The 21,812-nt window shown below is 41.8% G+C and overlaps 1 protein-coding gene across 1 annotated transcript in view; it reads left to right on the top strand.

The window, feature by feature from the left end:
* The window catches only part of LOC144530742 (protein shisa-8), a 131,878-nt gene that overhangs the window by 10,422 nt on the left and 99,644 nt on the right, over window positions 1-21,812 (top strand). The gene's annotated exons all lie outside the window — the stretch shown is intronic.

Here is a 21,812-nt window from a genome sequence, read left to right as displayed (position 1 = left end):
ATATATTTGACCTCTACATAGTTGATTTCTCGCATAAAAGTCTCAGAAGTGAATTTAGTAATTAAATAGCGGACCTCTGGAGATCTGCATGACCTAGCTAGATTGAGAAGACTAAGCTGACGTCAGATCAGTGGTGTAGCCTATGCAAATGTTGGGGCGTGACAAAGACTAGGAGTTGAGATGCTTACGTCAACTTTTAGCTTTGTTCAGATTCGCCCGTTTTCAGCGGCAGTTTCAAAATGTGAGATTTGCATAGTAAAGGGGTATCAATGGGATTTTGAGCTTCTATGTATGTCCTATTTACCCACCGATCTGTTGTTATTCAACTATGACAAGGTAAAATCGGTTTTGCATTCTATCACCCCTTTAACAGAAAGGTCGACCTCCTTAGAAATCCTTTCCATAATGTTGTCAGACAATTAGAATATTAATCTGAGCCTGTCAGCGGCAAAACAAGCACTTTTGTGAAAGTAAATACAAGCTGGACAATTGCTCTAATAACTTACATTGTAGCTTGTTTCGCCACTGCCGACAGCAGCGATCTTGCTTAATACTGGACCAATGTCAAAGATAGTTGTCCAGGTTGAAAAAAATGGTAGTTGCCCTTTAACAGAGCTGTTACATTTTTTGGTTACATTATCGGAAATGTTTAAATTAAATAATGTTTATTATTGAGGTCATTGTTAAATATGTTGTGCTGGGCTGCATGATATTGCTTTTTTTCCTTCCTATTTATATACATATAGGGAGGCTGAATATTAGAAACACCTCAATATAAAAAATACAATTGAATCCACACTGCTTTGTAGGCATTATAAAAGTGAACAGAACAGTTGTATTGGACTGCATTACACTGTACAGGTGTACCCAATAAAGTGGCCACTGAATATAAACTGCTGGTAGTCACTGGTGCATACAATTGAACTCAGCACCTGATGCAGTGATCTTGCAGGAAGTTGCAGGTCGATCAAGTGCAAATGTCTACAGCCACATTCATTCAGTATCATCAGTATTATGAAAAGTTAATCTTTAAAATAATTTAGAAGACCAAAGGTGAGTTTTGACAATCAGGTTTACACTTAGTTGTGACTGCTATAGTCTATATCCACGGTGTTCTACTTCCTGGATTGCTCTGTTGCCGCTGGAAATTCCGCCGGACGTCCCTCATTTCGACCGGATGTCAGTCACCTTCCGCTTTCTTTGTGTTGGAATTTTAAACTCCAGTGGATTAATGAGGACTATGGTTGACTGCTCCTCAGATCTCTGCAGGGTAAATCCAGACAGCTAGCTAGACTATCTGTCCAATCTGAGTTTTCTCTCGCACGACTAAAACAACTTTTGAACGTACACGTTTCCCCCAAACAAATTCCTTCCAGAGGCTATTTTGCAGAGGTGCCATTGCTCAAGACGATTGTGATTGGTTTCAAGAAATGCCAATAAACCAGAGCACGTTTTTCTCCCATCCCAGAATGCTGTGTGGACTCGCCTGACCCTCCGCAGCGCTGTGGAGGAAGGTCTGGCAATGCGAGACTATGACTGCTGTGACTGTTGTTACTGTTACTTTCGTCACGCTACTGCCATGATACAAATGTCTACATTTAGGTCCACATTACTTAAATGTGACCCTTTTCATCTCTGTTAGATGCTGTTAGATGCTCAATGATTGCATCAAGGGCTTTTTTATTTATTTAAATTGAGTCATAAATGTTACAACCATTTGTTTCTGTGATACAGTTTAAGAGAGATTGTAGTCTCAGCTGTGAGGGAAAGGGACTTTAAACTGCAGGCTTGTTGCAGTTAACATTCTCATATTTCCTAACCTTTAACTGGAACAAGAAAAAATTGCAACGGCAAGGAATCTAATAAAAACTGGAGATCCATTTCATCAGCATATTCCTGTGCTCATACCAGTGATACGACTGTCCTACTTACTAACTAACTGTTTTTAATTGGCTGCCTTTCATTTTTGCACGCGTCTCATGTCACGCTGCACTGAGACTTTTCCACACAACAGACCCAATACAAAAATGCAAATGGCATGCGGCTGAATCGATGCACAATGACAGACAGCCAAGCAGTTAAACTGAACACACACGCACACTTCTCCTGCATATGCCAATGCGGCATACAGGCTGAGAAAATGCTGACACAGCGTGTGGTAGGGAGGAAGCGTGATAATGGGGTAGTGGGGCCAAGTGTAGAGCGGCGAGAAAACACTCATCAAAGCTATTGGCATCGTCATGACCTCATTGGCTGCTAAGACAACCAGCTGAGCTTGCACTGATTACGCTTCAGCAACGGCACGGAGAAGGGCAGGAAGAAAGAGCAGTGTGTGATTAGAACCAGAGGACAGAACATGTTAACATGCTATTGATATCAACATACGTTAACATGGCCACAGTATACTTCTCAAGATCCACACATCAGGGCCAAGAAGCTCACGCTAATGTACGTGCTAATTCAACAGGTTCTCACACCCATCTCGTAAAATATAAACGCTTGGTCAGGTGCCTTTGTCGTTCTTATTGACGCTAAAAGTCTCCTTTAGCGCTTTAAGTAAACACGCTTGGTCGGGACTATTGCCGCCCCTTTAGCACTTTAAGTAAACGTGCTTGGTCGGGATTATTGCCGCCCCTTTAGCACTTTAAGTAAACGTGCTTGGTCGGGACTATTGCCGCCCCTTTTGACGCAGTTATGTTAAGGAAAAGGTCGTGGGTAGGCGTACGGTTCTGTGACACGCGGGAACGCCTTTTTCGTCGCATCAGACGCTGACAGCCACTGTCCAAACGTCCTTATTTTACGAGTTCGGAATGAGAACGGGTTGGCTAACTACGACGACTTTAGCTTGAAAAAATGTGATGTAAGGTCATGTATATGTAACTTTTGAATATTTCTGAAACTGTAATTTTTCATCTGATTATCATAAATGACCTGTAGCAGCAAACAAGACTAACAGTTAAAAGAATGCTATTTTTATTTCAATCAGGAGAGACTTTATTTATTGAACGAATTCATGATGTGACATGTACAGTCTTTGGAGATTAGACTCCATCATTATGAAATTATATATAATTAGGGGGTTAGAAAGCCAGAAGCTAATCCCCCGATGGAGTCTAGACACTGATGGTGGTGTGAGGAACCCGAATACCGAACCGAGGAGCCGACGCAGTATTGTCGGAGGAGGAACCAGGAGTCGTGCAAGATGAAGACCGGAGGAGCAAGGGGAGGAGGAGGGTTGTGCTCTTAGCCTGAAATGACAACTGAGCGGCAGAGAGAGAGACAGGTTTAAAACAGGGATGTCATGCTGTGATTGGCTCGTGAAATTCAAGGCCGCTTCTGATTGGTTAGATAAAAGTGAGCACCTCTAACAGCTGTTCAGTTTTAGAAGAAAGAGAAATGTGATTAAGTTTAGAAGTCTTCCTGCAAGAATTTACGCTGAGCTCCATATAGTACAAAACAACTAAAAGCTAAAAGGGAAAGACAGACGACGGGCGAAACCTGAGTCAATCTCGGTCGGGATTTTAACAGATGGACAATTACGGGATTGTAAATGACTCAAAACTGACCCTGAATAGGCCCTCAGGTATGTAATATGTCTATTTCATTTATAAAATAACTTTACAATCCGCGATGTGGTTGTACGCCAGTAGCTAACATTAAATGACGCCCATCTTCCATTTAGCGTTTTTTTTTCTTTTCAGTCCGTGTTTGTGTTGGCCTACTATTTTCTTTTCCCGTATCCCCCTGTACTTGTATATATAAAGCGTCCTTGGGTTTCATGAAATGCGCTATATTAATCTAAATAAATATTACATTGGTTACTACAAAAATCTCTTAATGCTGTGTACGCCTGCACGATAAATCGTTATAAAATCGCGATCTCGATTCGCCCCTGTTCACGATTTAACTTTTAAATGACTTTTATTTTAATTTTTTTTCTCCCTCAATTCATTTATTGAAAGCATTTGACATTGACATTGACATGTTTTAATTATGTAAAGACATGTTCAAGGAGTTCAGATAGAGCCTGTATCAGGGTCATATTTAGTTCAATGTGTTATATGTCACTATTTTTGGTAGCCTACTGTACTTTAATGGCCAATATGTACTCTATTTTCTTTATTCATTGAAGCCTCTATGTTTACAGGCTTGTGGTGATGCACAATGTGCTATAGGTGCCAAAAAAAGTTTAATGTTTGGTACTGCCAATTTGTTTTGTCATGGTTCATGTGTGCAATAAACATTACACTTCGTGAAAAAAAAATTGTGATATCAATTCTAAGCTAAAAAATCGTGATTCATATTTTTCCCTGAATCGTGCAGGCCTAATGCTGCGGCTCGTGACACAGTGACAGTGAGACCCGATTTAGCTCCCGACACATCCAAAGTAGGCTAACTTACCGTATGCAACACTTAAAATGCAACGATGCATCTGCAACTTATTCTCTTATTGTAAATGAATGATTTTCTGTCTGAGCAAAACATTAATCGCAACGACAGAATATGCCCTCCTGGTAACGCTAACTCAGTAATACAGTGGGTAATACAGCACCGTAAAGAAAAGACCTTTACGAGAGCAGGTGTGGTAAAATCATTACCGATTTTGTCCAAAGCTGCCGCTATGATGAACACAAACTGAAAGTTACATATAACCACTTTAAATTGCTTAATATCTTTGACTAACAATCTACAAATGTACTCAATTTATAATTATATAATGATGCAAAACGCAGCCTCACAGTGAATCATTGCTTTATCCTCTGGTGACCATAAAGCTCTGTGCCAAATTTCATGCCGATTTTAAGGCTAGAGATCTAAATGTTGAATTCACACACTAACCAATATCACCATCCAATGAGCCACCTCTCTATCGTGGCCAAAAAGATGATTGCAAAGAAAAATAGGAAGAAATGCTTAACATTTGTGTGAGAGAGGTGGGACAGAGTGAGGAAGAAGAGTGAGGTAAAATGCAGACGTTCTATATTTAGCAGAGGAACTATTGTTTTCTGGCTGGGTGGGAAGGGGGATGGCTTGCCAAACTGAGCTTTCTCAGTAAACCTATCCAAAGTCCACAATTGCTCAGCCATGCACATGCAAATCTACAAACAGCACCAGAACCCCCCCCCACACACACACACACACACACACACACACACACACACACACACACACACACACACAGACAAACATGTACAGTATTGTGTGTGTGTGTGTCTCTCCACCAGCTCATGGCTGGAGCTCATCATATTATGATCATTATTCAGGAGCTGACCTTATCAGTCTGTGGTTTATTGCTGACTCCAGTACAGCATTATTTTCATCCCCTTCAATCTCACAGATTTGGCAGCATGGCACCTCTGGATCTTTTCAGCCTTCTTTAATGAGGATTTTGACAAGATTAAATGACAAAAAATTACATACTTTTTATTTGCCCTCTAGAATGACACATGTGCCAAGTATTTGATGCCCTGATCAGGGCAGGATGGGGTAGCTGTGGCTCACTGGTTGGTGGTTCGATCCCTGCCCCTGCAGTCTCATGTCAAATTGTCCTTAGGCAAGACACTGAACCCTGAATTGACCCCGATGCTGCCCCATCGATTTGTGTATGTTTATCTGATGAGCAGGTGGCACCTTGTATGGCAGCGTCAGCCACAGTGTATGAATGTGTGTGAATGGTACCTGTACTATGTTAAAGCGCTTTGAGTAGTCGTTAAGACTAGAAAAGCGCAATATAAAAATAACTACTAACTACTTAAATAAAGTTAGGAAACATTCGTGAAACGCTGAAACAAACGGTTGTCTGTCATGCACAGCGGCACACCGTCAGGAGAGGCAAACCAGGCAAATACCAGGCAGAATGTAAGCCCCCGATGGCCACAAATAGCCTACTGGAAAATGCTCCAAACTATGCTGCACACAGTTTAGCAGCTTCCGCCCGATCAGAAAACAGCATGTAAGATCGATCGCCCCGGTGTTTTCCCTTGATGGGTGTTAGTGCTAAATGGGAAAAAGTTGTAAGTGGAAGTTGTGTAAAAGTAGAAGCGATGTCGCACCCGGGTGTCATTAGCATTGATCAGGGTCCGCTGTAGTCGATGGTTGGGTGGCACCACCCATGACTCCACACAGTCAGCTGAGAGAATCGATGGTCAGCCACAGCCTGATGCGACATGACACGGCAGAGAGAGAGAGAGAGAGATGACCCAAAGGAAGTGTTGCCACAGGAGGGTTTTTCCTGTATCTGTGTCTTAAAGTGGCACTGCTGAGTTGGCGGATGAGGCAGCGAGTGACAACTGAGCCTCATTAACTTACGATATTTGTACTGTATTTCCTCTTAGAAATGTGAGAACCCAGGGGAGAGAGAGAACACTGTAAGCCATACACTGCTTTGCAGACAAGCTACAGGAATGAATGCGGGGAAGCCTGTTGAGTTTTTTACAAATTGACTGTGATCCAGAAAGGAAAACAAAAACTGCCTGCTTCTTACTTTCTCCAAAAGTCAGCAGAGAGTTTCTACATGAGGAATTGAAAGGGAAACGACACGTAGCCTGAGGTAAGCTGTTGGTGAATTTAAAATAAAAAAAACTATTTGAACAGGTGGCTTGTCTACTTCAATTCAACTTTAATGTTTTTGAATGCTTTTATCTTTATTCATTTAAAGCTTCTATTTGATTTATTTATCCATAAATAAAAAATAAATAACAAACATTCAAGTTGGTCAAAAACAATTTAAGATCATATAAACACCAGACGACAATCATTTCATGGATGTTTCATCTCAGAAAGCCCCATCCTCATCTTCCCTTTTTATCGTCTTGGTTTCCATGGAGATGACTGCACCATTACTTGAGGGCCACCAATCACGTCTCGGCGTGAAGGGCAGAGGGTGCACCCCGTCTTCAGGTTGCGTCAGGGAGAGAAGAAGAAAACGGAACATGACGACAGATTCCACTCTCTGACCCCAACATGGATGAGGCTTCAGCCGAGTGGGGTCAAAGAGAATTAAAAAAAAAAAAAATGTTAGCATGGCTGAGACAGCAAAGAGAGCTAAAGGCAAAAGGGCGAAGGGTAATGAACTGTACAGTAAGTGGACATTTAAAGGACCTATGTATGCTGGAACACAAAATAATATACACATTGTGACATGTGTCCCTACTGCTGCTATAAGCAAATGTTAGAGGTGGACCTTTTTCCTATATTTGTTGTGATAAACCGAGGCATCAAACTTTATTATCATAATTGCATTGGAGAGCAAATCAATAGAGCATGGAGCTTTGTGTCAGCCTGTGAGGTCAACTTGTATTTTTCTATAAGTTTCTCCGTTTCTTGCATCCACTTCTTCCAGCAGTACTTTCTGAATGATGAGGACGGAAAATCAATCTCCACACGAAAACCTGGCATTTCTGCACTGGATTTCAAAGCACCAATTCACTGGTTTTAGAAATGCAAACCTTATTATATTGCAGATGCAGTTATCTAGAATTTACTGGAGGGTTGTTACAAGTCTGCCCCCCCCCCCATATGTCTTTGCAGGGGATCTCATTCCAGCCAAGGGTTGAGCACGGTCCAAGCAGGGATCCGCCACAGATCTGCATTGAGCCCCAGCATGGAGATAAGAAAATGTATTCTGTGAATGTAATAACTTTTTGTTGATGTTTTAAAGAAAGTTTCTTTTAAAACTATTTCAGTACAAAGAAAATTAGGTGTGCCCTCACAATATCACAAATGTATCTAGCTGAAGTTTAATGATTTGTTAGTTTGATTTGACTGTAATCCTCAATGGGTAAATTTCTACTAGTACTTCCCACTCTCCATCACCTCCGCTTTCCCGCGCTGTCATAAGCCCTATTCGCACAGGATTAGTATAACCTGGTGACCTCTAGTTATTTGTAATAAATACGGAGGTTGTCTGTGATCTTAGTCCCGTGCGATTCGGCCATGTCTGTAATTTGTCAAGTAACAATTCCCCTGCAAATTACCTACCACATTTTGCCAAACACAGAGGTCCTGTGATATTAGTCCCGTGCAAATCAACATGTCTGTGATTTGGCGGGGTTGTATATCAATTTTCAAGGTTTTAGTTTCCTATGCGCCTTTTTATCCCTCTCACGAAGACAGATATGGGATCACGGGGGGCTGCGGACGCTGCCTTTCATAGCCAACCTAGTCTTGACCACTGTCCGACCGGGCTGACGGTGATGCTGCGTGGGTGCTGCCGCAGCGGGGGTAGGGGATGCGCCTCTTTTAACCTCTAACAAGCCTGGCCCAAAAAGATATGGAACCCCGACAAAGTGCGGTGCCATGGCCTCGCCCTGCCGTCCTCCTCCACCTCCGGGTAGCCATCTCTTGGGGTACAGACATGTCAGTAAGTTCAAGTAAAAGCAGGCTTCGCTTAACCCGTGCGAATGCGCCACACTGAGAGAGATACTGATAGAAAGTTGGATTCAAGAAGCATTTAATTGCTAGTTAATAGGATAATGCTTGTGCTGCAACAAACTGTAAAGCCTTATGGGATCTCGACAGTGGCTCCTTATGGCGTTGCCTTTTAACTGCCTTTGGAACACAAATTAATTCACATCCGGCTGCTAATTAATTTGCCACCGCTAATTAAACTGAAAGGCACCTTCTTTACATCCAGTCCTCTCTGTCCCTCAGCTCCTCTCCTCTTTACAGTTTCTCCATCTTTGTTTGTTTTTTTTTGCCTCCCCTGATTCAACAGCTCATCCAGCAAGCTCAACGCTCGCTCTCCCTGCAGTGTCTTCACGGCTGACAGCTGATGCTGTTGTTGTTGTATGCCCCTAGCTAAAAGTGAAACATCTTGCTATTTGTACCTATTATTTTTTTAGAAAAAGAAATTGTTTCACCAACAGGGGAATTGTTAGCAGGATGTCAAATATAATCACGCTCTAAATCCCAACACCACACTCAGCTGATAGGATCCAACCTCCAGTCTCCCACACAGACAATCAACGACAATGTACGTGGCAAATGGCTCCCGGAATTACGCAATACTTGTTCTTCCTTAATAATTAAAAATACTGCTAATCTCTATCCTTAAAAAAACACAGCTGTTTCAGACTAAAATGTCTTCAGATGACTCACAACAATCCACAATGTGCTTTACTTTCATGCCTGTAATCATTTTGTCGGGCATCATCTCTGGATATCTTGCTTTGAATGTATCAGAAGCATTGCACTATGGTTGAACTGTTGAAAGAGAGAGAGAGAGAGCGAGGGGGGGAGAGAGAGCGAGAGGTCCACTGAGAATTCCTCAGCTTTGCACATGAACCTTGATGCACAGCTGCTGATTTGTTGCTGAATGCTATACGTTGACTGATGACAAGAAGGCAGTTGTACCGTACAGGGGTGCTGTGTGATTCTGGCCTCGCTTGCACGAGCTCATAGCGAGTTTGGTTCCCTTCCTGACCCTTTCTCAATAACTCTGACATGGAAATGTATTGCATGTCAAATGGACCAAGGCCCTATACCCCCCACATCCACACGGGAACTAATGTGCATAACAGCTTGTGTGAACCTCACACTGGCTGAATGGACGGATTTCAAAGAATTTATTATAAGTCATGCAGCATAACGTGGATTTCATAATAACCAATTGCAAGTTGTTATCATTTATAATAATTGAAATGACCATTATATCTGCAATTTAGTTTACTTATCTATTGATACATAATGATCAGCCATAGAGCTCCTCACATCCTGGGGTTATCTTAACCTGGGTTAACCTGCTGAAGAGACATTAACCCATGGCAACTGTCATCTTGGGTCAAATGTTTCACATAGACAAACTGTGATTTTCAGTAAAGTCTCCTAATGTAGCCCTAACTACTGGCATTAGGAACAATTTTGAATAATCAGCTATCAAATATCTTTGTCTGATTTTGTGCTGAGGGGCAGTACAAGTAACTTTAAAGGAAACTTACATATATATTCAGACAGATGGCATGAGAATGTGTATTTCAAACATTAAAGCTTGTAAACATGTTCTGATCAAAACCCAAAATACAAGTATACATCTGAAAATTGCCTTAATATGTCCTCTTTAACTCCATATAATCCATATTCACTTATTTCAAGTGAAACTTTATCTAGGTTAACATACCTTAAAGCTTTAGTGCGTAACTTTTTGATATTAATGAACGTCTGTTACATTCAAGCCATTGCCAAATGAGTTGCTACAAAGCTAATTAAGACTATGAGCTCCACAAACCTCTCTTTGTATTTCTCAGCATGGCTATGTTCAGAAGATTGTGTCGTCCGGCGACTTTAGCGCACAGAAACTCGAGTGAAGATAATAACCTCTTCTGAAGAGTCCATCATGTTTTTTTAATCCTCTGTGTCCTCCTTGGCTACTAGCAACTGCGTGGAGGAGGGGTGGGGGCTGTGCACGATCACAGAAGGCTTTTCATCATGCGGACGCCCCGACAGATTTGTTGTCATTACTATTAGAATTTCTAATGGGGGCGACAGAAACTGCGCACTATGGCTTTAACTGTCCATTATCAATGCAGAGGAAAAAACAAATAGGTCCAATTATTTGCTAAACAAATAGCCTTTAACTCCCCTGCATGTTGCTCCGACATGTTCAACCTCTCTTTGACTCAAGGAACAAGCATAAAAAGCAACATTGCTGTCGTTGGTTCGCCCATGTAATTGGAAAGTATTTTACAGCTCTTGCAACAGATCTTCCAGCTAACTGATCTTGCAGAGGATGAGTGCAGTGCTTCCCTGTGCTTTAAATATCCATCCACTTACATCAGTAACAATTATGACGAGGAGTATGATGATAAAGGATTGTGCTACAGTTCTCTTGGGCTATGATGTGATTATATTACTAACGACAAAGATAATGAAAGTCATCCACTATTGATTACGGCTGAGATAAACCTTTTCGGCGGTAGCATAGAATTTAAGGCCTCTGTCGAGAGTGTGTGTGTGTCTATCATTACTGACAGTACAATGACCTTTCTAAGGGTACTGCTTGTGTGTTAAAGCAGACATATACCATGTATAAACATCCACAGCATCAAAACACGTTCATTTGCTCTATATAGAAATGTCATATGGTGTGAGTGTCTCTGTGTGTGAGTGTGAAAATTGGCAGAAGGTGTGTTTGATCACATGATGAGATCTGGTATTTAAAGCTTTATCTTTATCTTTTATATTTATTGTCATCATTTTGGTGATTCCTGTACTTTTCATTAAGTGCCGTGGTCAATTTCAATTTGTCCGATACTTTAGTTTATGACCAAATACTTGAAAAACTAACGATATTCCCAACAAGGTCAGCTGTACTTTGGGTTTAGTGCTAATTAACAAGTGTTAGCATGCTAACGCAAACTATCTATCATACTGTTCTATTCATGTGACAACAAACCATCCTACCTGCATATATCCTCTTCTGGTCAGGAGCTTTTGATGCCTTAGCAATTACTGCTAGAAATAATGGAACCTGATATGTTTTTGTATAAATGGACTCGTGCATGTAATTGATACAACCCCCGGCGTGAGGCTAACAGCCACTGGGGTCAGATTGAAATGTCTCGGTGCAGGTGTTTGTAGAGCGGGGTCAATTATGGACACTCGGTGAAGGTTCAGTGTCACAGCAATGTGCTGAACAATACATCAACACTGATAAAGATAGTATTACATTATATTACAAGTTCTCACTTTAATTGTGTACTGAATTAGCTAAGTAATCGAGAACATCTTATCAAGTCACATGCAATCATATATGACATTTTCATTACTTTATTGTAAAGCTTTTAATGTGTGGTATTGTTTCGTTGAAATTCTATTTATCCTTCGATTATTCCTTTCAAGGAAAGTATACTAAGCAGTGTGTTTGCATTGGTGACAGATGAAACGATGAAATGATGCCACTTCATCAGCACACACCAGACAAACCATCCCGGTCTGCTCAAACACTCCTTTGGTCCACGTCATCGTGAATGCAATGAATTTCTGATGACTTGTCTGATAGAAATTGCATTTTAGTATTTGCTCTCTTTGTGGTGTGTGTGTGTGTGTGTGTGTGTGTGTGTGTGTGTGTGTGTGTGTGTGTGTGTGCACTGAAATCCATTGGGAGATGTCAGGAAACAGAGTGTGCCTGTAAAACATCTGCCTTAGGAACCCTATGAGTGACAGATGTGGCCTGTGGAACAATTGTTTTCCGCTGTATTTGTTTTCAAAAGAGGATAAACTCCTAAAGGAAGGCCTCAAAAGTAATCACACAGAATATCCTAAATAGTTATATAGAGATATTTTTTTGTCATTTCCACTCCTCCAGGTAAAAGAAAACCTGGAAGACCAAAAATAGCCTGGCACAGAACTGACGGATGAGCTAGCCAAGATCAACTCAACTTGGGGGGAGGCTCGACGTGTTGCCAAGGATAGGGAATGACTGAGGGAGCTCAATGTGTCTTATGTTCCATGAGGGATGGAGAGGATTAAGTAAATTAGGAATTTTAAGTTTCATTTACGTATACTGCATTAAGGGGTTACGCACTCCCTACGGCAGCTACGTGCGTAAGCTCAAAAGGCCATGCAATAGCTGGCGTGTGCAATATACAGAAAGGTGTCTATGTTAATTAGCTTACCCTGATTGATAGAATTGGGGTGGGCAATTTAAAGTGCTCATATTATGCTCATTTTCAGGTTCATAATTGTATTTAGAGGTTGTACCAGAATAGGTTTATGTGGTTTAATTTTCAGAAAACACCATATTTTTGTTGCAAACTATCTATCATACTGTTCTATTCATGTGACAACAAACCATCCTACCTGCATATATCCTCTTCTGGTCAGGAGCTTTTGATGCCTTAGCAATTACTGCTAGAAATAATGGAACCTGATATGTTTTTGTATAAATGGACTCGTGCATGTAATTGATACAACCCCCGGCGTGAGGCTAACAGCCACTGGGGTCAGATTGAAATGTCTCGGTGCAGGTGTTTGTAGAGCGGGGTCAATTATGGACACTCGGTGAAGGTTCAGTGTCACAGCAATGCGCTGAACAATACATCAACACTGATAAGGTTAGTCTTACAAGTTCTCACTTTAATTGTGTATTGAATTATCTAAGTAATAAAGCTCATGTTTGAGATGTCATATCATCATTTAACTGGTTTGCAAGTGTGTAGTTTGAAGGAGAAACAAACTTCAATAACATTTATTTAGATATTCAGGGCACTGCTGTGTGCAGAGTAACTGACTGTAAATCAAATCTAATAGTAACATCTATTTTTCTCTTCTAGGTACAAGGATATTCTCTGTAGCTGGAAAACCTCATTTTGATTTAGATTGTTTGCGACTGGCGGAGACAGATTTTTTTGATAAACTCTTTTCAGAAGAGCTTTGGAAATTATAAGGGATAATGAGTTCACTGCAGCGGGCTTTGATGATGACGAAGAAAAGCTAGCTGTCGTTCCTAGCTTCTGTGCACAGTGAGCTCTGAAAGGCTAAAGAGTCTGGCATATGAAAGAGAACACCTTGTATGTTTAATTCAGTTTGACCCAAGGTGCTTTTACTGTAACCTTCTCTACTTCTCTGTAGTCTTCTCTTTTCAAACTTACTATATGTGGGACAAAGAAGGGGGGAAAGTTGCAGTTCGTTAACAGCAAGGATTTACCAGGACCACAAAATCACTTGTGGTTCTATTAAATCTCTGATGCACACAGTGTGCCACCACCCTGGACTGTTATCTGTTCTATCCTGGGTAAGTGCTTCTTTTTTATGCCAATAACAAGAGAAGTCTTTTGGTAGAGTAGCTGAATGTGTTAGACTGGAGGAGTTATGTGCTCTCGCAGCACTTTGTTGGAGAATATTAGGGGTCTTCATCGTTTTTGAACAATGAGAAACCGACTTGTTCCAGCTCCTGTTGCTAACTGACACGAGATGCATGCAAAGTTTGCAGCCCAAAAATGCTAATTACACACCTATGGTTGCTAAATCAGGACTGTCCAACTGAAATATGAATGGCAGACCTCTCTGGATAAATATTTGAATGGATACAATAAATAATTTTGTCTAATTTTGAATATTTCAGTGTTCAGATTACGAAATCATTATTAAATATTCTCAGTTTCACTCCTCAAGTAAAAAAGAGGTTCCAGGAACTCAGGCGTTGCTATAAGCCTCCTTGACTCGACTTTTCCCTTTGAAGAAGTTTAAAGCGTCAAATTAAAAAGGAAGCCCTGACTTTGATACTGCCATCTCAGCATGAACATTTTAGATTAGATCAGAAATAAAATATCCTCCCAGAGGCAATTTGCTTTCCAATATATGTCACGTATTTACACGCTATAAAATATATATAGGCTTATCTCTTATTTACAGCCCTTCATGTAAGCTTAAAGGTGCTCCTGGGCTCTTCATGGCATGTAGGTTATTGACTACACACGGAGTGCATTTCTGTAAGTGTGAGATGATAAATATAGAGTTGGATAAACAGCTCCCGTGAAAAGCACTGTGAGATGAATGGTGACGTCATCAGCGATACTGGACCAAATTTGAGTCATCCACAAGTTTGGGAGCCTTGGTGATGAAAACATCAGCCCTTAACTAGGCTAATCCACTGAAATCTACAAATTCAAAGTGCGCATACACACACACACACACACACACACACACACACACACACACACACACACACACACACACACACACACACACACACACACACACACAAGACACATACTTAAACCAAAGTGGTGTATGCATAGGTCATTTAAAATGAACAAGAGATTAATTATGGAATACTACATGTGCTAATACATGTGTGAAATATAGATCTTACACTGTACTGTAGCTATCAAAGATGTTCATTTAAAGGCTTTACGCTTCCATGTACGCGCGTGCATGTACAGATCAGTGAGCTGCAATAAAAGCCTACTGGATTTTACAAATCCTCTTTGTGTCACAAAACTTTATCAGAAAGAGAGGGAAGGAGCGAGCGAAGGGGAAGTTAGTGAGTGTCTCTGCTTCAACAAGGTCTTCTTAGTGCAATCCAATTCTCATTTTCTGTTTGGGTTTTATCATTCTCTCCATTTCTTTCTCCCTATACTTTCTGACATCATCTCCCGAGCGTAGGCCGGGGCCCAAGGCGTCAGGGGGCTCTTTGCCAGAACATCTGTTTAAAGTGACTGTTTACATTTCTTGCTGGAAAGTCAAACGACTACCAAGAGACACAGAACAACCACAAAAAGATGCAAAACGAGACCTCAACTCGACTGCAAAGAAATGCAAAATAACTACAGAGCTGCAAAGTGACAAGAGACGACAGAGACAAAGAAAACTAGTACAGGTGCAAAATGACCACAAAGATGCAAAACAAGACTACAAAGACACATGAAATGACTACAAAGAGACGCAAAATGACTAATAAGAGACTCAAAACAACTGCAAAGAGATACAATTTGACCACAAAATTCTAACAATCAATTTGTGTCTTTCTTTTATTCAGGAGAGTTGAGGGGGCTTTTACTTGTCTGTGCCCAGGGACCCACTGTCATGCCTGACATTTGTGCACCTCCATTTTGTATTACTTCTTTCCTTCAGCTCCTTCCCTGTCTTCTGGTTTCCCCATATCACACCACCTCCACCTTTATTTGTTCACCTTTGGCTGACCCTTCTCTCTCTCTCTCTCTCTCTCTCTCTCTCTCTGTCCCTGTTTCTGAGGACAGATCTCAGCTCTGACTGGCTGATTGGATTACTGGAAACTGAGAAACACAGCTAATTATGACATGGACCTCCCACGGAAACGCAGTCAGATAATCCTTTATTGATGACTGCTGGCTGACTGCACGGCTAGTTATCTAGCCTGGTGGCTCCTTTCTGCTGATCTGTGGCTGATATCCTTCCATCCATACATCCATCATTTATACCTGCTTATCCTGTGCTTAGTAGCATGGGGATGGAGCCTATTCCAGCTCACATTGAGCAGCTACACCATGACCAGGATGCCAGTCTGTTACAAGGCTAACACTTGCACACAGACAACCATTCATATTTTAGAATGGCAGACACAGAGAAGCGAGAGTAGAGTGTGGACGCATGAATGGCGTGCTGCAGATAGCAAGGTGCTACTTTTTTTGGGACGTGATGAAAATGAATGATAACCGTGCGGTGTCTTCAGGTTTGTACTGTTTGGCCCAATAGCTGATTGGTTAAGATGACATTTTGGCTGATAGATTGAGTGTGTTCTTAGCCATCATCAAACTAAATGGCTGTTACGATACAGCGGACTGACAAGATTAAATAGGCTGGTTAAAAAATGCCTTTACATTAGTCATTAATCCCGCCCATGGAAGGGCATTTGGGGTAGTTTTAAAAATGATCATAGATCCATAAGAGAAACATAATATGGGAAATTCATCCGCAAATGAAACTTTTTTTAAGAGAACTGCTATGATGAGAGCCCGGGAAGCAGCTTTAAACCTAAAGTGAGACATTGTTACTTTTAGAAACTTTTTATTTTTATCGTTAACCTTTTGAGATAATATAGGACACAAATCTATACATGGCTGGAATTCTACACTGCCAGACATAGTCAGCTAATTCCTACCCTTTCAGTGGCATTGTTTTAAAGGAATTGTCGTTTTTGGACATACGCTTGTTGAGAATTACCTGAGAATATCAGTGACCGATCCCTCCCGGCTGTCCAATCTGTACTGCGTAACACTGCAATAACATTCTGAACGCTCACTTAGTATGGCTCAGTTGGCCGGTCACTACGTGGCTGCCAGTAAACACAGAACCCCCGGTTGGTTTGGTCAATTTTAAAATGTTATTCAACCAAGTGAGACAAAAGGGGGACAACACTTTTTGAGAGCCAGAAACGTCGTGAACGACGTGGCAGACATTCTAACATTAGTCGGGGGCTAAAATACTGTTCCTTCGTACAGTGTTTGCCCGGCTTAACAGAGTCAGCAACACGTTTAATTTGGTCCTTGCAGTGAAAAATACCAGTGTCATGGTCCGAAAGATAACGGCAATAAAATAAGCCCGCAGACACACACAGAGACACAAACGGGGCACAAACACTCGTAACTACAGCGTAGGGCATAAACATTAAATTCCATGTCGTTAAACTCTGCTCTGTGTGTGTGTGTGTGTGTGTGTGTGTGTGTGTGTGTGTAATCAATGGCAGGTATACAATGTCTGGCCCCTGCAGTCAAGGACGAGGTTGTGGGAGGGCACCGGCTCGGAGCCATGCGGAACAGGGCAGTGAATCAAAAAAAGAGAAAAACACTCCTACAACCGCAGACATCCATCAACCCTGCAGATGTCATTATAACCTAATCCCTGATCTATGTCTTTTTTTTTTTCTTTTGCCTTGTTAGCTATTTATCTTATCTCTTTATTTGTTATTTTGGTAACAACTTCATTGCTTTCAGACTTTCACTTTCTCCTAAATATCTCCATCTTGTTTTCCCTCTCTCTCTCTCTCTCTCTCTCGCTCTGCATCCTCTCACGGCCATGTTTGAGTAACCCTCACATAACTACATCCGTTTTCTCTGTGTTCATCTCCAACCTGAACTAATCTATATTGAGTGACAGTTAGAGAGTACAGGGGTGATGAGCAGCTATGGCTTATGGAAGGCAGGTCCACAGAGCGAGACAAAAAGGAGTGACAGGCGTGGCACATACACTGGAATTTTTGAGACGATGGGAGACAGAGAGGAAGGGAAGATGAGTTGAGAGATAGAGACAGGCTAAAGGAAGGACAAAGTAAAGGGAAAAAGGGGATATGGTTTGAAGTGGCAGCGAGGCAGGTGACTGAGAAGAAGCGTGAGAATGAGGTTAGCTTTGAGGAAACTTAGTAAGATCTAATGAGAGGAAAGGAAGTGCAATGTATTAATGATACCTTTAGGTACACAGAGTGTGTATTTGCATGTTTATAGCTACCTGAGTGGAGTACATGTTTCCAGGCATTTTGTAAGTGTGCGGGTATGTGAAATGTTATTACTAATGCAAAATATTATGGATAACTTCTTTGTAGATACCAACAACGTTTTCCTCCATATCTGATTCAACAATCTCTGTGACATCTGAATGCTGATAGGCTTAGGCAACACAAGTTTTAAAAATTCACAATTTGCAATGACGCAAATTTTGCATATTTGCGTCGGGTCATTTGCGCAAATTTGCATCTACTTGCATGAGAAATATATGAAATTACTACTGAATTAAATGTGAAAGAGGGCAAAAAAGAAGAGTGGAAAATGTGCTATTATACCACAGCCAAGCAGAGGGCGAGCAGGAGAGAGATATGATTTAAGACAGATTTCCCAATCTGTACTCTCTAACCTCCATCTCTCCCCTAGGACTCCTCTTCTCCATCCATCTAATCCCTCTTTCCTTCCCATCTTGATTTTCAGCCAACACCCTTCGCTACCACATCCAGCTACCACACACTGGCTCTCTGCGTTTCTGATGGTGGTAAACATCTCTTTATCCCCCACAACGTTTATTCCTATTTCAAAATGAATGACCTGCTTTCCTTTACAGTAAATGTGCCAAAGACACTTTAATGTCAGTCTGCAGGAAGGAGGAGGATTAGCTGATTTGTGGCACATCACAGAACTGCAGTGTGAAGTCATAGGAGTGTGTATCGGCTTGCAATGTTTATGTGAATGCCGTTAGTATGCTTGTGTGTATTACGTGACATAACTCCTGATGCACTCTGCCAAAGATTTTAAGCAAATTTAGGCCGAGAGGGTTGGACAGAGTACACACGGCAAGAGAAGATGAGCTGGGGGTACTTGCAGCAAAAACAACAACAAAAAAAGACAGTGTGGCTGAAATGCATGAGTCTTTGGAGTGTATATAAAGATAAAAAGATAAAAAGGAGAGCGTGACAGGGAAATGAAAGAAAAGCCTTTTAAGCTTTTTATGTAAAAAGATGAATATAATGTAAGCCACTTAGAAACAGAATAAAATATTAAGCAACGTTTCCTTTGCTGCTTTTTTCCCCCATCAGTGTTTTCTGATGAGGTTTGCCCGGTTCATAGTCGGACCCAAAGGCAATACTTCTTCGTCTTCAAAATCTAGTTCACATTTACATTATATCTGGGATTATTCAAAATTTATAACACTCTCTCCAGTCAATTTCTTGGGAATTTTCTGGGACCTTGACTATTTCTATATTGCCCTCCTGAAATGTCACTGAAGACTAGTCCCTCTCTCTTCTCTCCAGGTCTAATATGTCCCTTTCCCTTGAGATAGCTTTTCTTTTTTTTCACCTACCTGTCTGCACTCCCTTCCTATCCCCCACTCTCTCCCACTATCCCTCTGTGAGTTCCTATTCCAATTGCTTTCCCTATGTTTCTTAATCCCCCTCCCTTCCCTGCTATAATTCCTCTCCTCTTTCCCTCCCCTGCTACTCTCTGTCAAGCCTTCTCTTTGGCAGCCGCCCCGCTGTCCAGTTCTCTCCTCCCCTCCCTTTCTTCCTGCCTCCCTCTTCCTCAGTGTTTATCTCACCCTCGCTTCCTCCTTCCCTCTTTCTCTCTGTTCCTCCATCCCTCTCTCCCTCTCCCTAAATCAGCTCTTAAAGACTGCAGCATCATGCATGTTTCAGGCATGCTCCCACAAAGACGGGGATGTGCAGAGGCATTAGCGCAGTAATTACGCACAGGCACAAACCACACAAACACACACACACACACACACACACACACACACACACACACACACACACACACATGAAAGGAATGGAGGGAACATGAAGGGGAAAATACAAGGAGTGAGTTGTAACAGTTGGAAGCCAAAAAAAAAAAGAAGAACGTGGGACTAAGGACTAAACTGGGAGAAGAGCGTGTCAGTGACACATAATGAGAGAGAGAGGAGGGGAGTGAAAGGGAGAGTCTGCAGGCAAGAGCTGCGTTCATTAAGGCACAACACGTGTGTGTGTGTGAGACCAAAAGGGAGGGGAGGAGTGAGTGAGAGAGGGAGGAGTGAGTTTGAGAGAGAGAGAGAGAGAGAGAGAGAGAGAGAGAGAGAGAGAGAGAGAGAGTGTGGGGGACATTGTCATCCAGTCCTGGCAGAAAACAGCAGCAGTAGCAGCAGCGCGAGCATCACCAGCAGACGGGATACAGACGCACTGAGCAGACTGAGGCAGCGAGGAAATAAGGGAATACACACTGATGAAGAAGCAACAACAAAGGGAGAGGATGGAATAAAAAACAAAAAAAAGCATTTTATTGCTTCTCCTTTCTCTTCCCACTTCTGTTTGGAACATCCCACAAGCAGAGCACCAGTGAAAACACATACATATGATATATATATAAAATTCCTATACATATATATCAAATTATGCCTGTTTTCAAAGAAGCTGAAGCCGGACAAGGACTGAATTGACAGCAAAATCCATTGCATGAAAAATTGGGAGATAATATGCAGCATGTGCCTAAAAACTGTTGCATATTAATGCTTTGAGATTTGAGATTTTTTCAGACGGGGAAAAAAAGACAAAAAAATACATTGATGCAAATTTGGAGAAAAAAAAGGCAACTGAGTTGTTGAACAACAAAGAGTTTCTGCTGCAGACAGTCCTATATTTCCAAAGGGGGCTTCTTTTGAAAACGGGATATTTTTTGATCTGCCCTCATTGCCACGTTTGGCTGTCGCATCTCCACTTGTCTCTGTCGTCCATATGGGCTGGGGGAGCATTATTCCAGTGAGGCTTGCACAAGTGCGACACTGAAAGTGCAGAGGGCAGTCCACAGGCTCTCTCACCCCCTCGCTGATATTTCCTCAGCAACGACAAAAGCCCGTGAAAGGGTGAGGTAAGTTGTGAGGGAGCGAAAGAGGCAAAAGAAATATCAAACAGAGGATAGAGGGAGAGTTTAAACAAAGAGGCATAGTCAAAAGCTGAGCCAAAAGCAAACCAAGGAAGGAGAGACAAAAACCTTTGAAGCCACGATCCGTTATGTGGGACACTCCACTCTGGTCAAGTATTCCAGGATCTTTTTTTTACAGCTTCTCTTGAGTCTTAGATGCAGCAACGCTAAGACATTAAGATCACAGATTCAGTATCACAACATCAGCCCCCCTCCCCTCTCTCTTTCGCCTCCTCCCATTTAGTCTTTGCACTTGTAGGGCAGGACTGAGCAGGCTGACAGACAGAGCACACAGCTGGTGTCCTGGGTCTGTTAGAGACCCTGGGATCCACGGAGAGGAGGAGTTCCAGTGGAGTGAGCATGCAGCAACAGGAGCCCTGCACACGGCCAGAACAAAAGCCATTGGACTCCTTGTGTGTCGCTTAAAAGCTACAGACTGACACTGACAGAGCACTGTCACAAGGGGGATTTGAGCTGTTTGTGAGTGTGTGTGTGTGTGTGTGTGTGTGAGTGAGTGAGTGAGTGAGTGAGTGAGTGAGTGAGAGAAAACACGCCTTAGGTGCAAGAGCTTTTGGACTGTAATCATCAAGGATTTCAGGTTGACGAGAGCCTGGAGTAATGTTTTAAAGAATATTGCACAGCTGTTGTTACCTGTTGGGTCTTTGGCTGGAAATAGGAAGGAGATAGCCTACACAAGCTTTACAAAATAAAAGCTCAATATTTAATATCACTCATAAAAAACTGGATCCACACATCTCAAGGAGGGAGTAACGTTCACCAACGTGGAGCAAGGTGGCAGCGAAAAAGATGCCCACCACAAAAATAAAAAACCTTCTTTTGAAAAGCGACATTGAGAGAAGGGTGATGATAGACTCGAGTTAAGCTCTGAGAGACAGAGGAAAACACAACACTCTGGTCAGAGTTCTTTCCAGGACATCAGAACTGATTTGACTCCAG

The sequence above is a fragment of the Sander vitreus genome, chromosome 15, assembly GCF_031162955.1.
Source record: "Sander vitreus isolate 19-12246 chromosome 15, sanVit1, whole genome shotgun sequence".
Taxonomy (NCBI): Eukaryota; Metazoa; Chordata; class Actinopteri; order Perciformes; family Percidae; genus Sander; species Sander vitreus.
The sequence above is the reverse complement of the archived record's forward strand: the minus strand, read 5'-3'. Positions and strand labels throughout refer to the sequence as shown.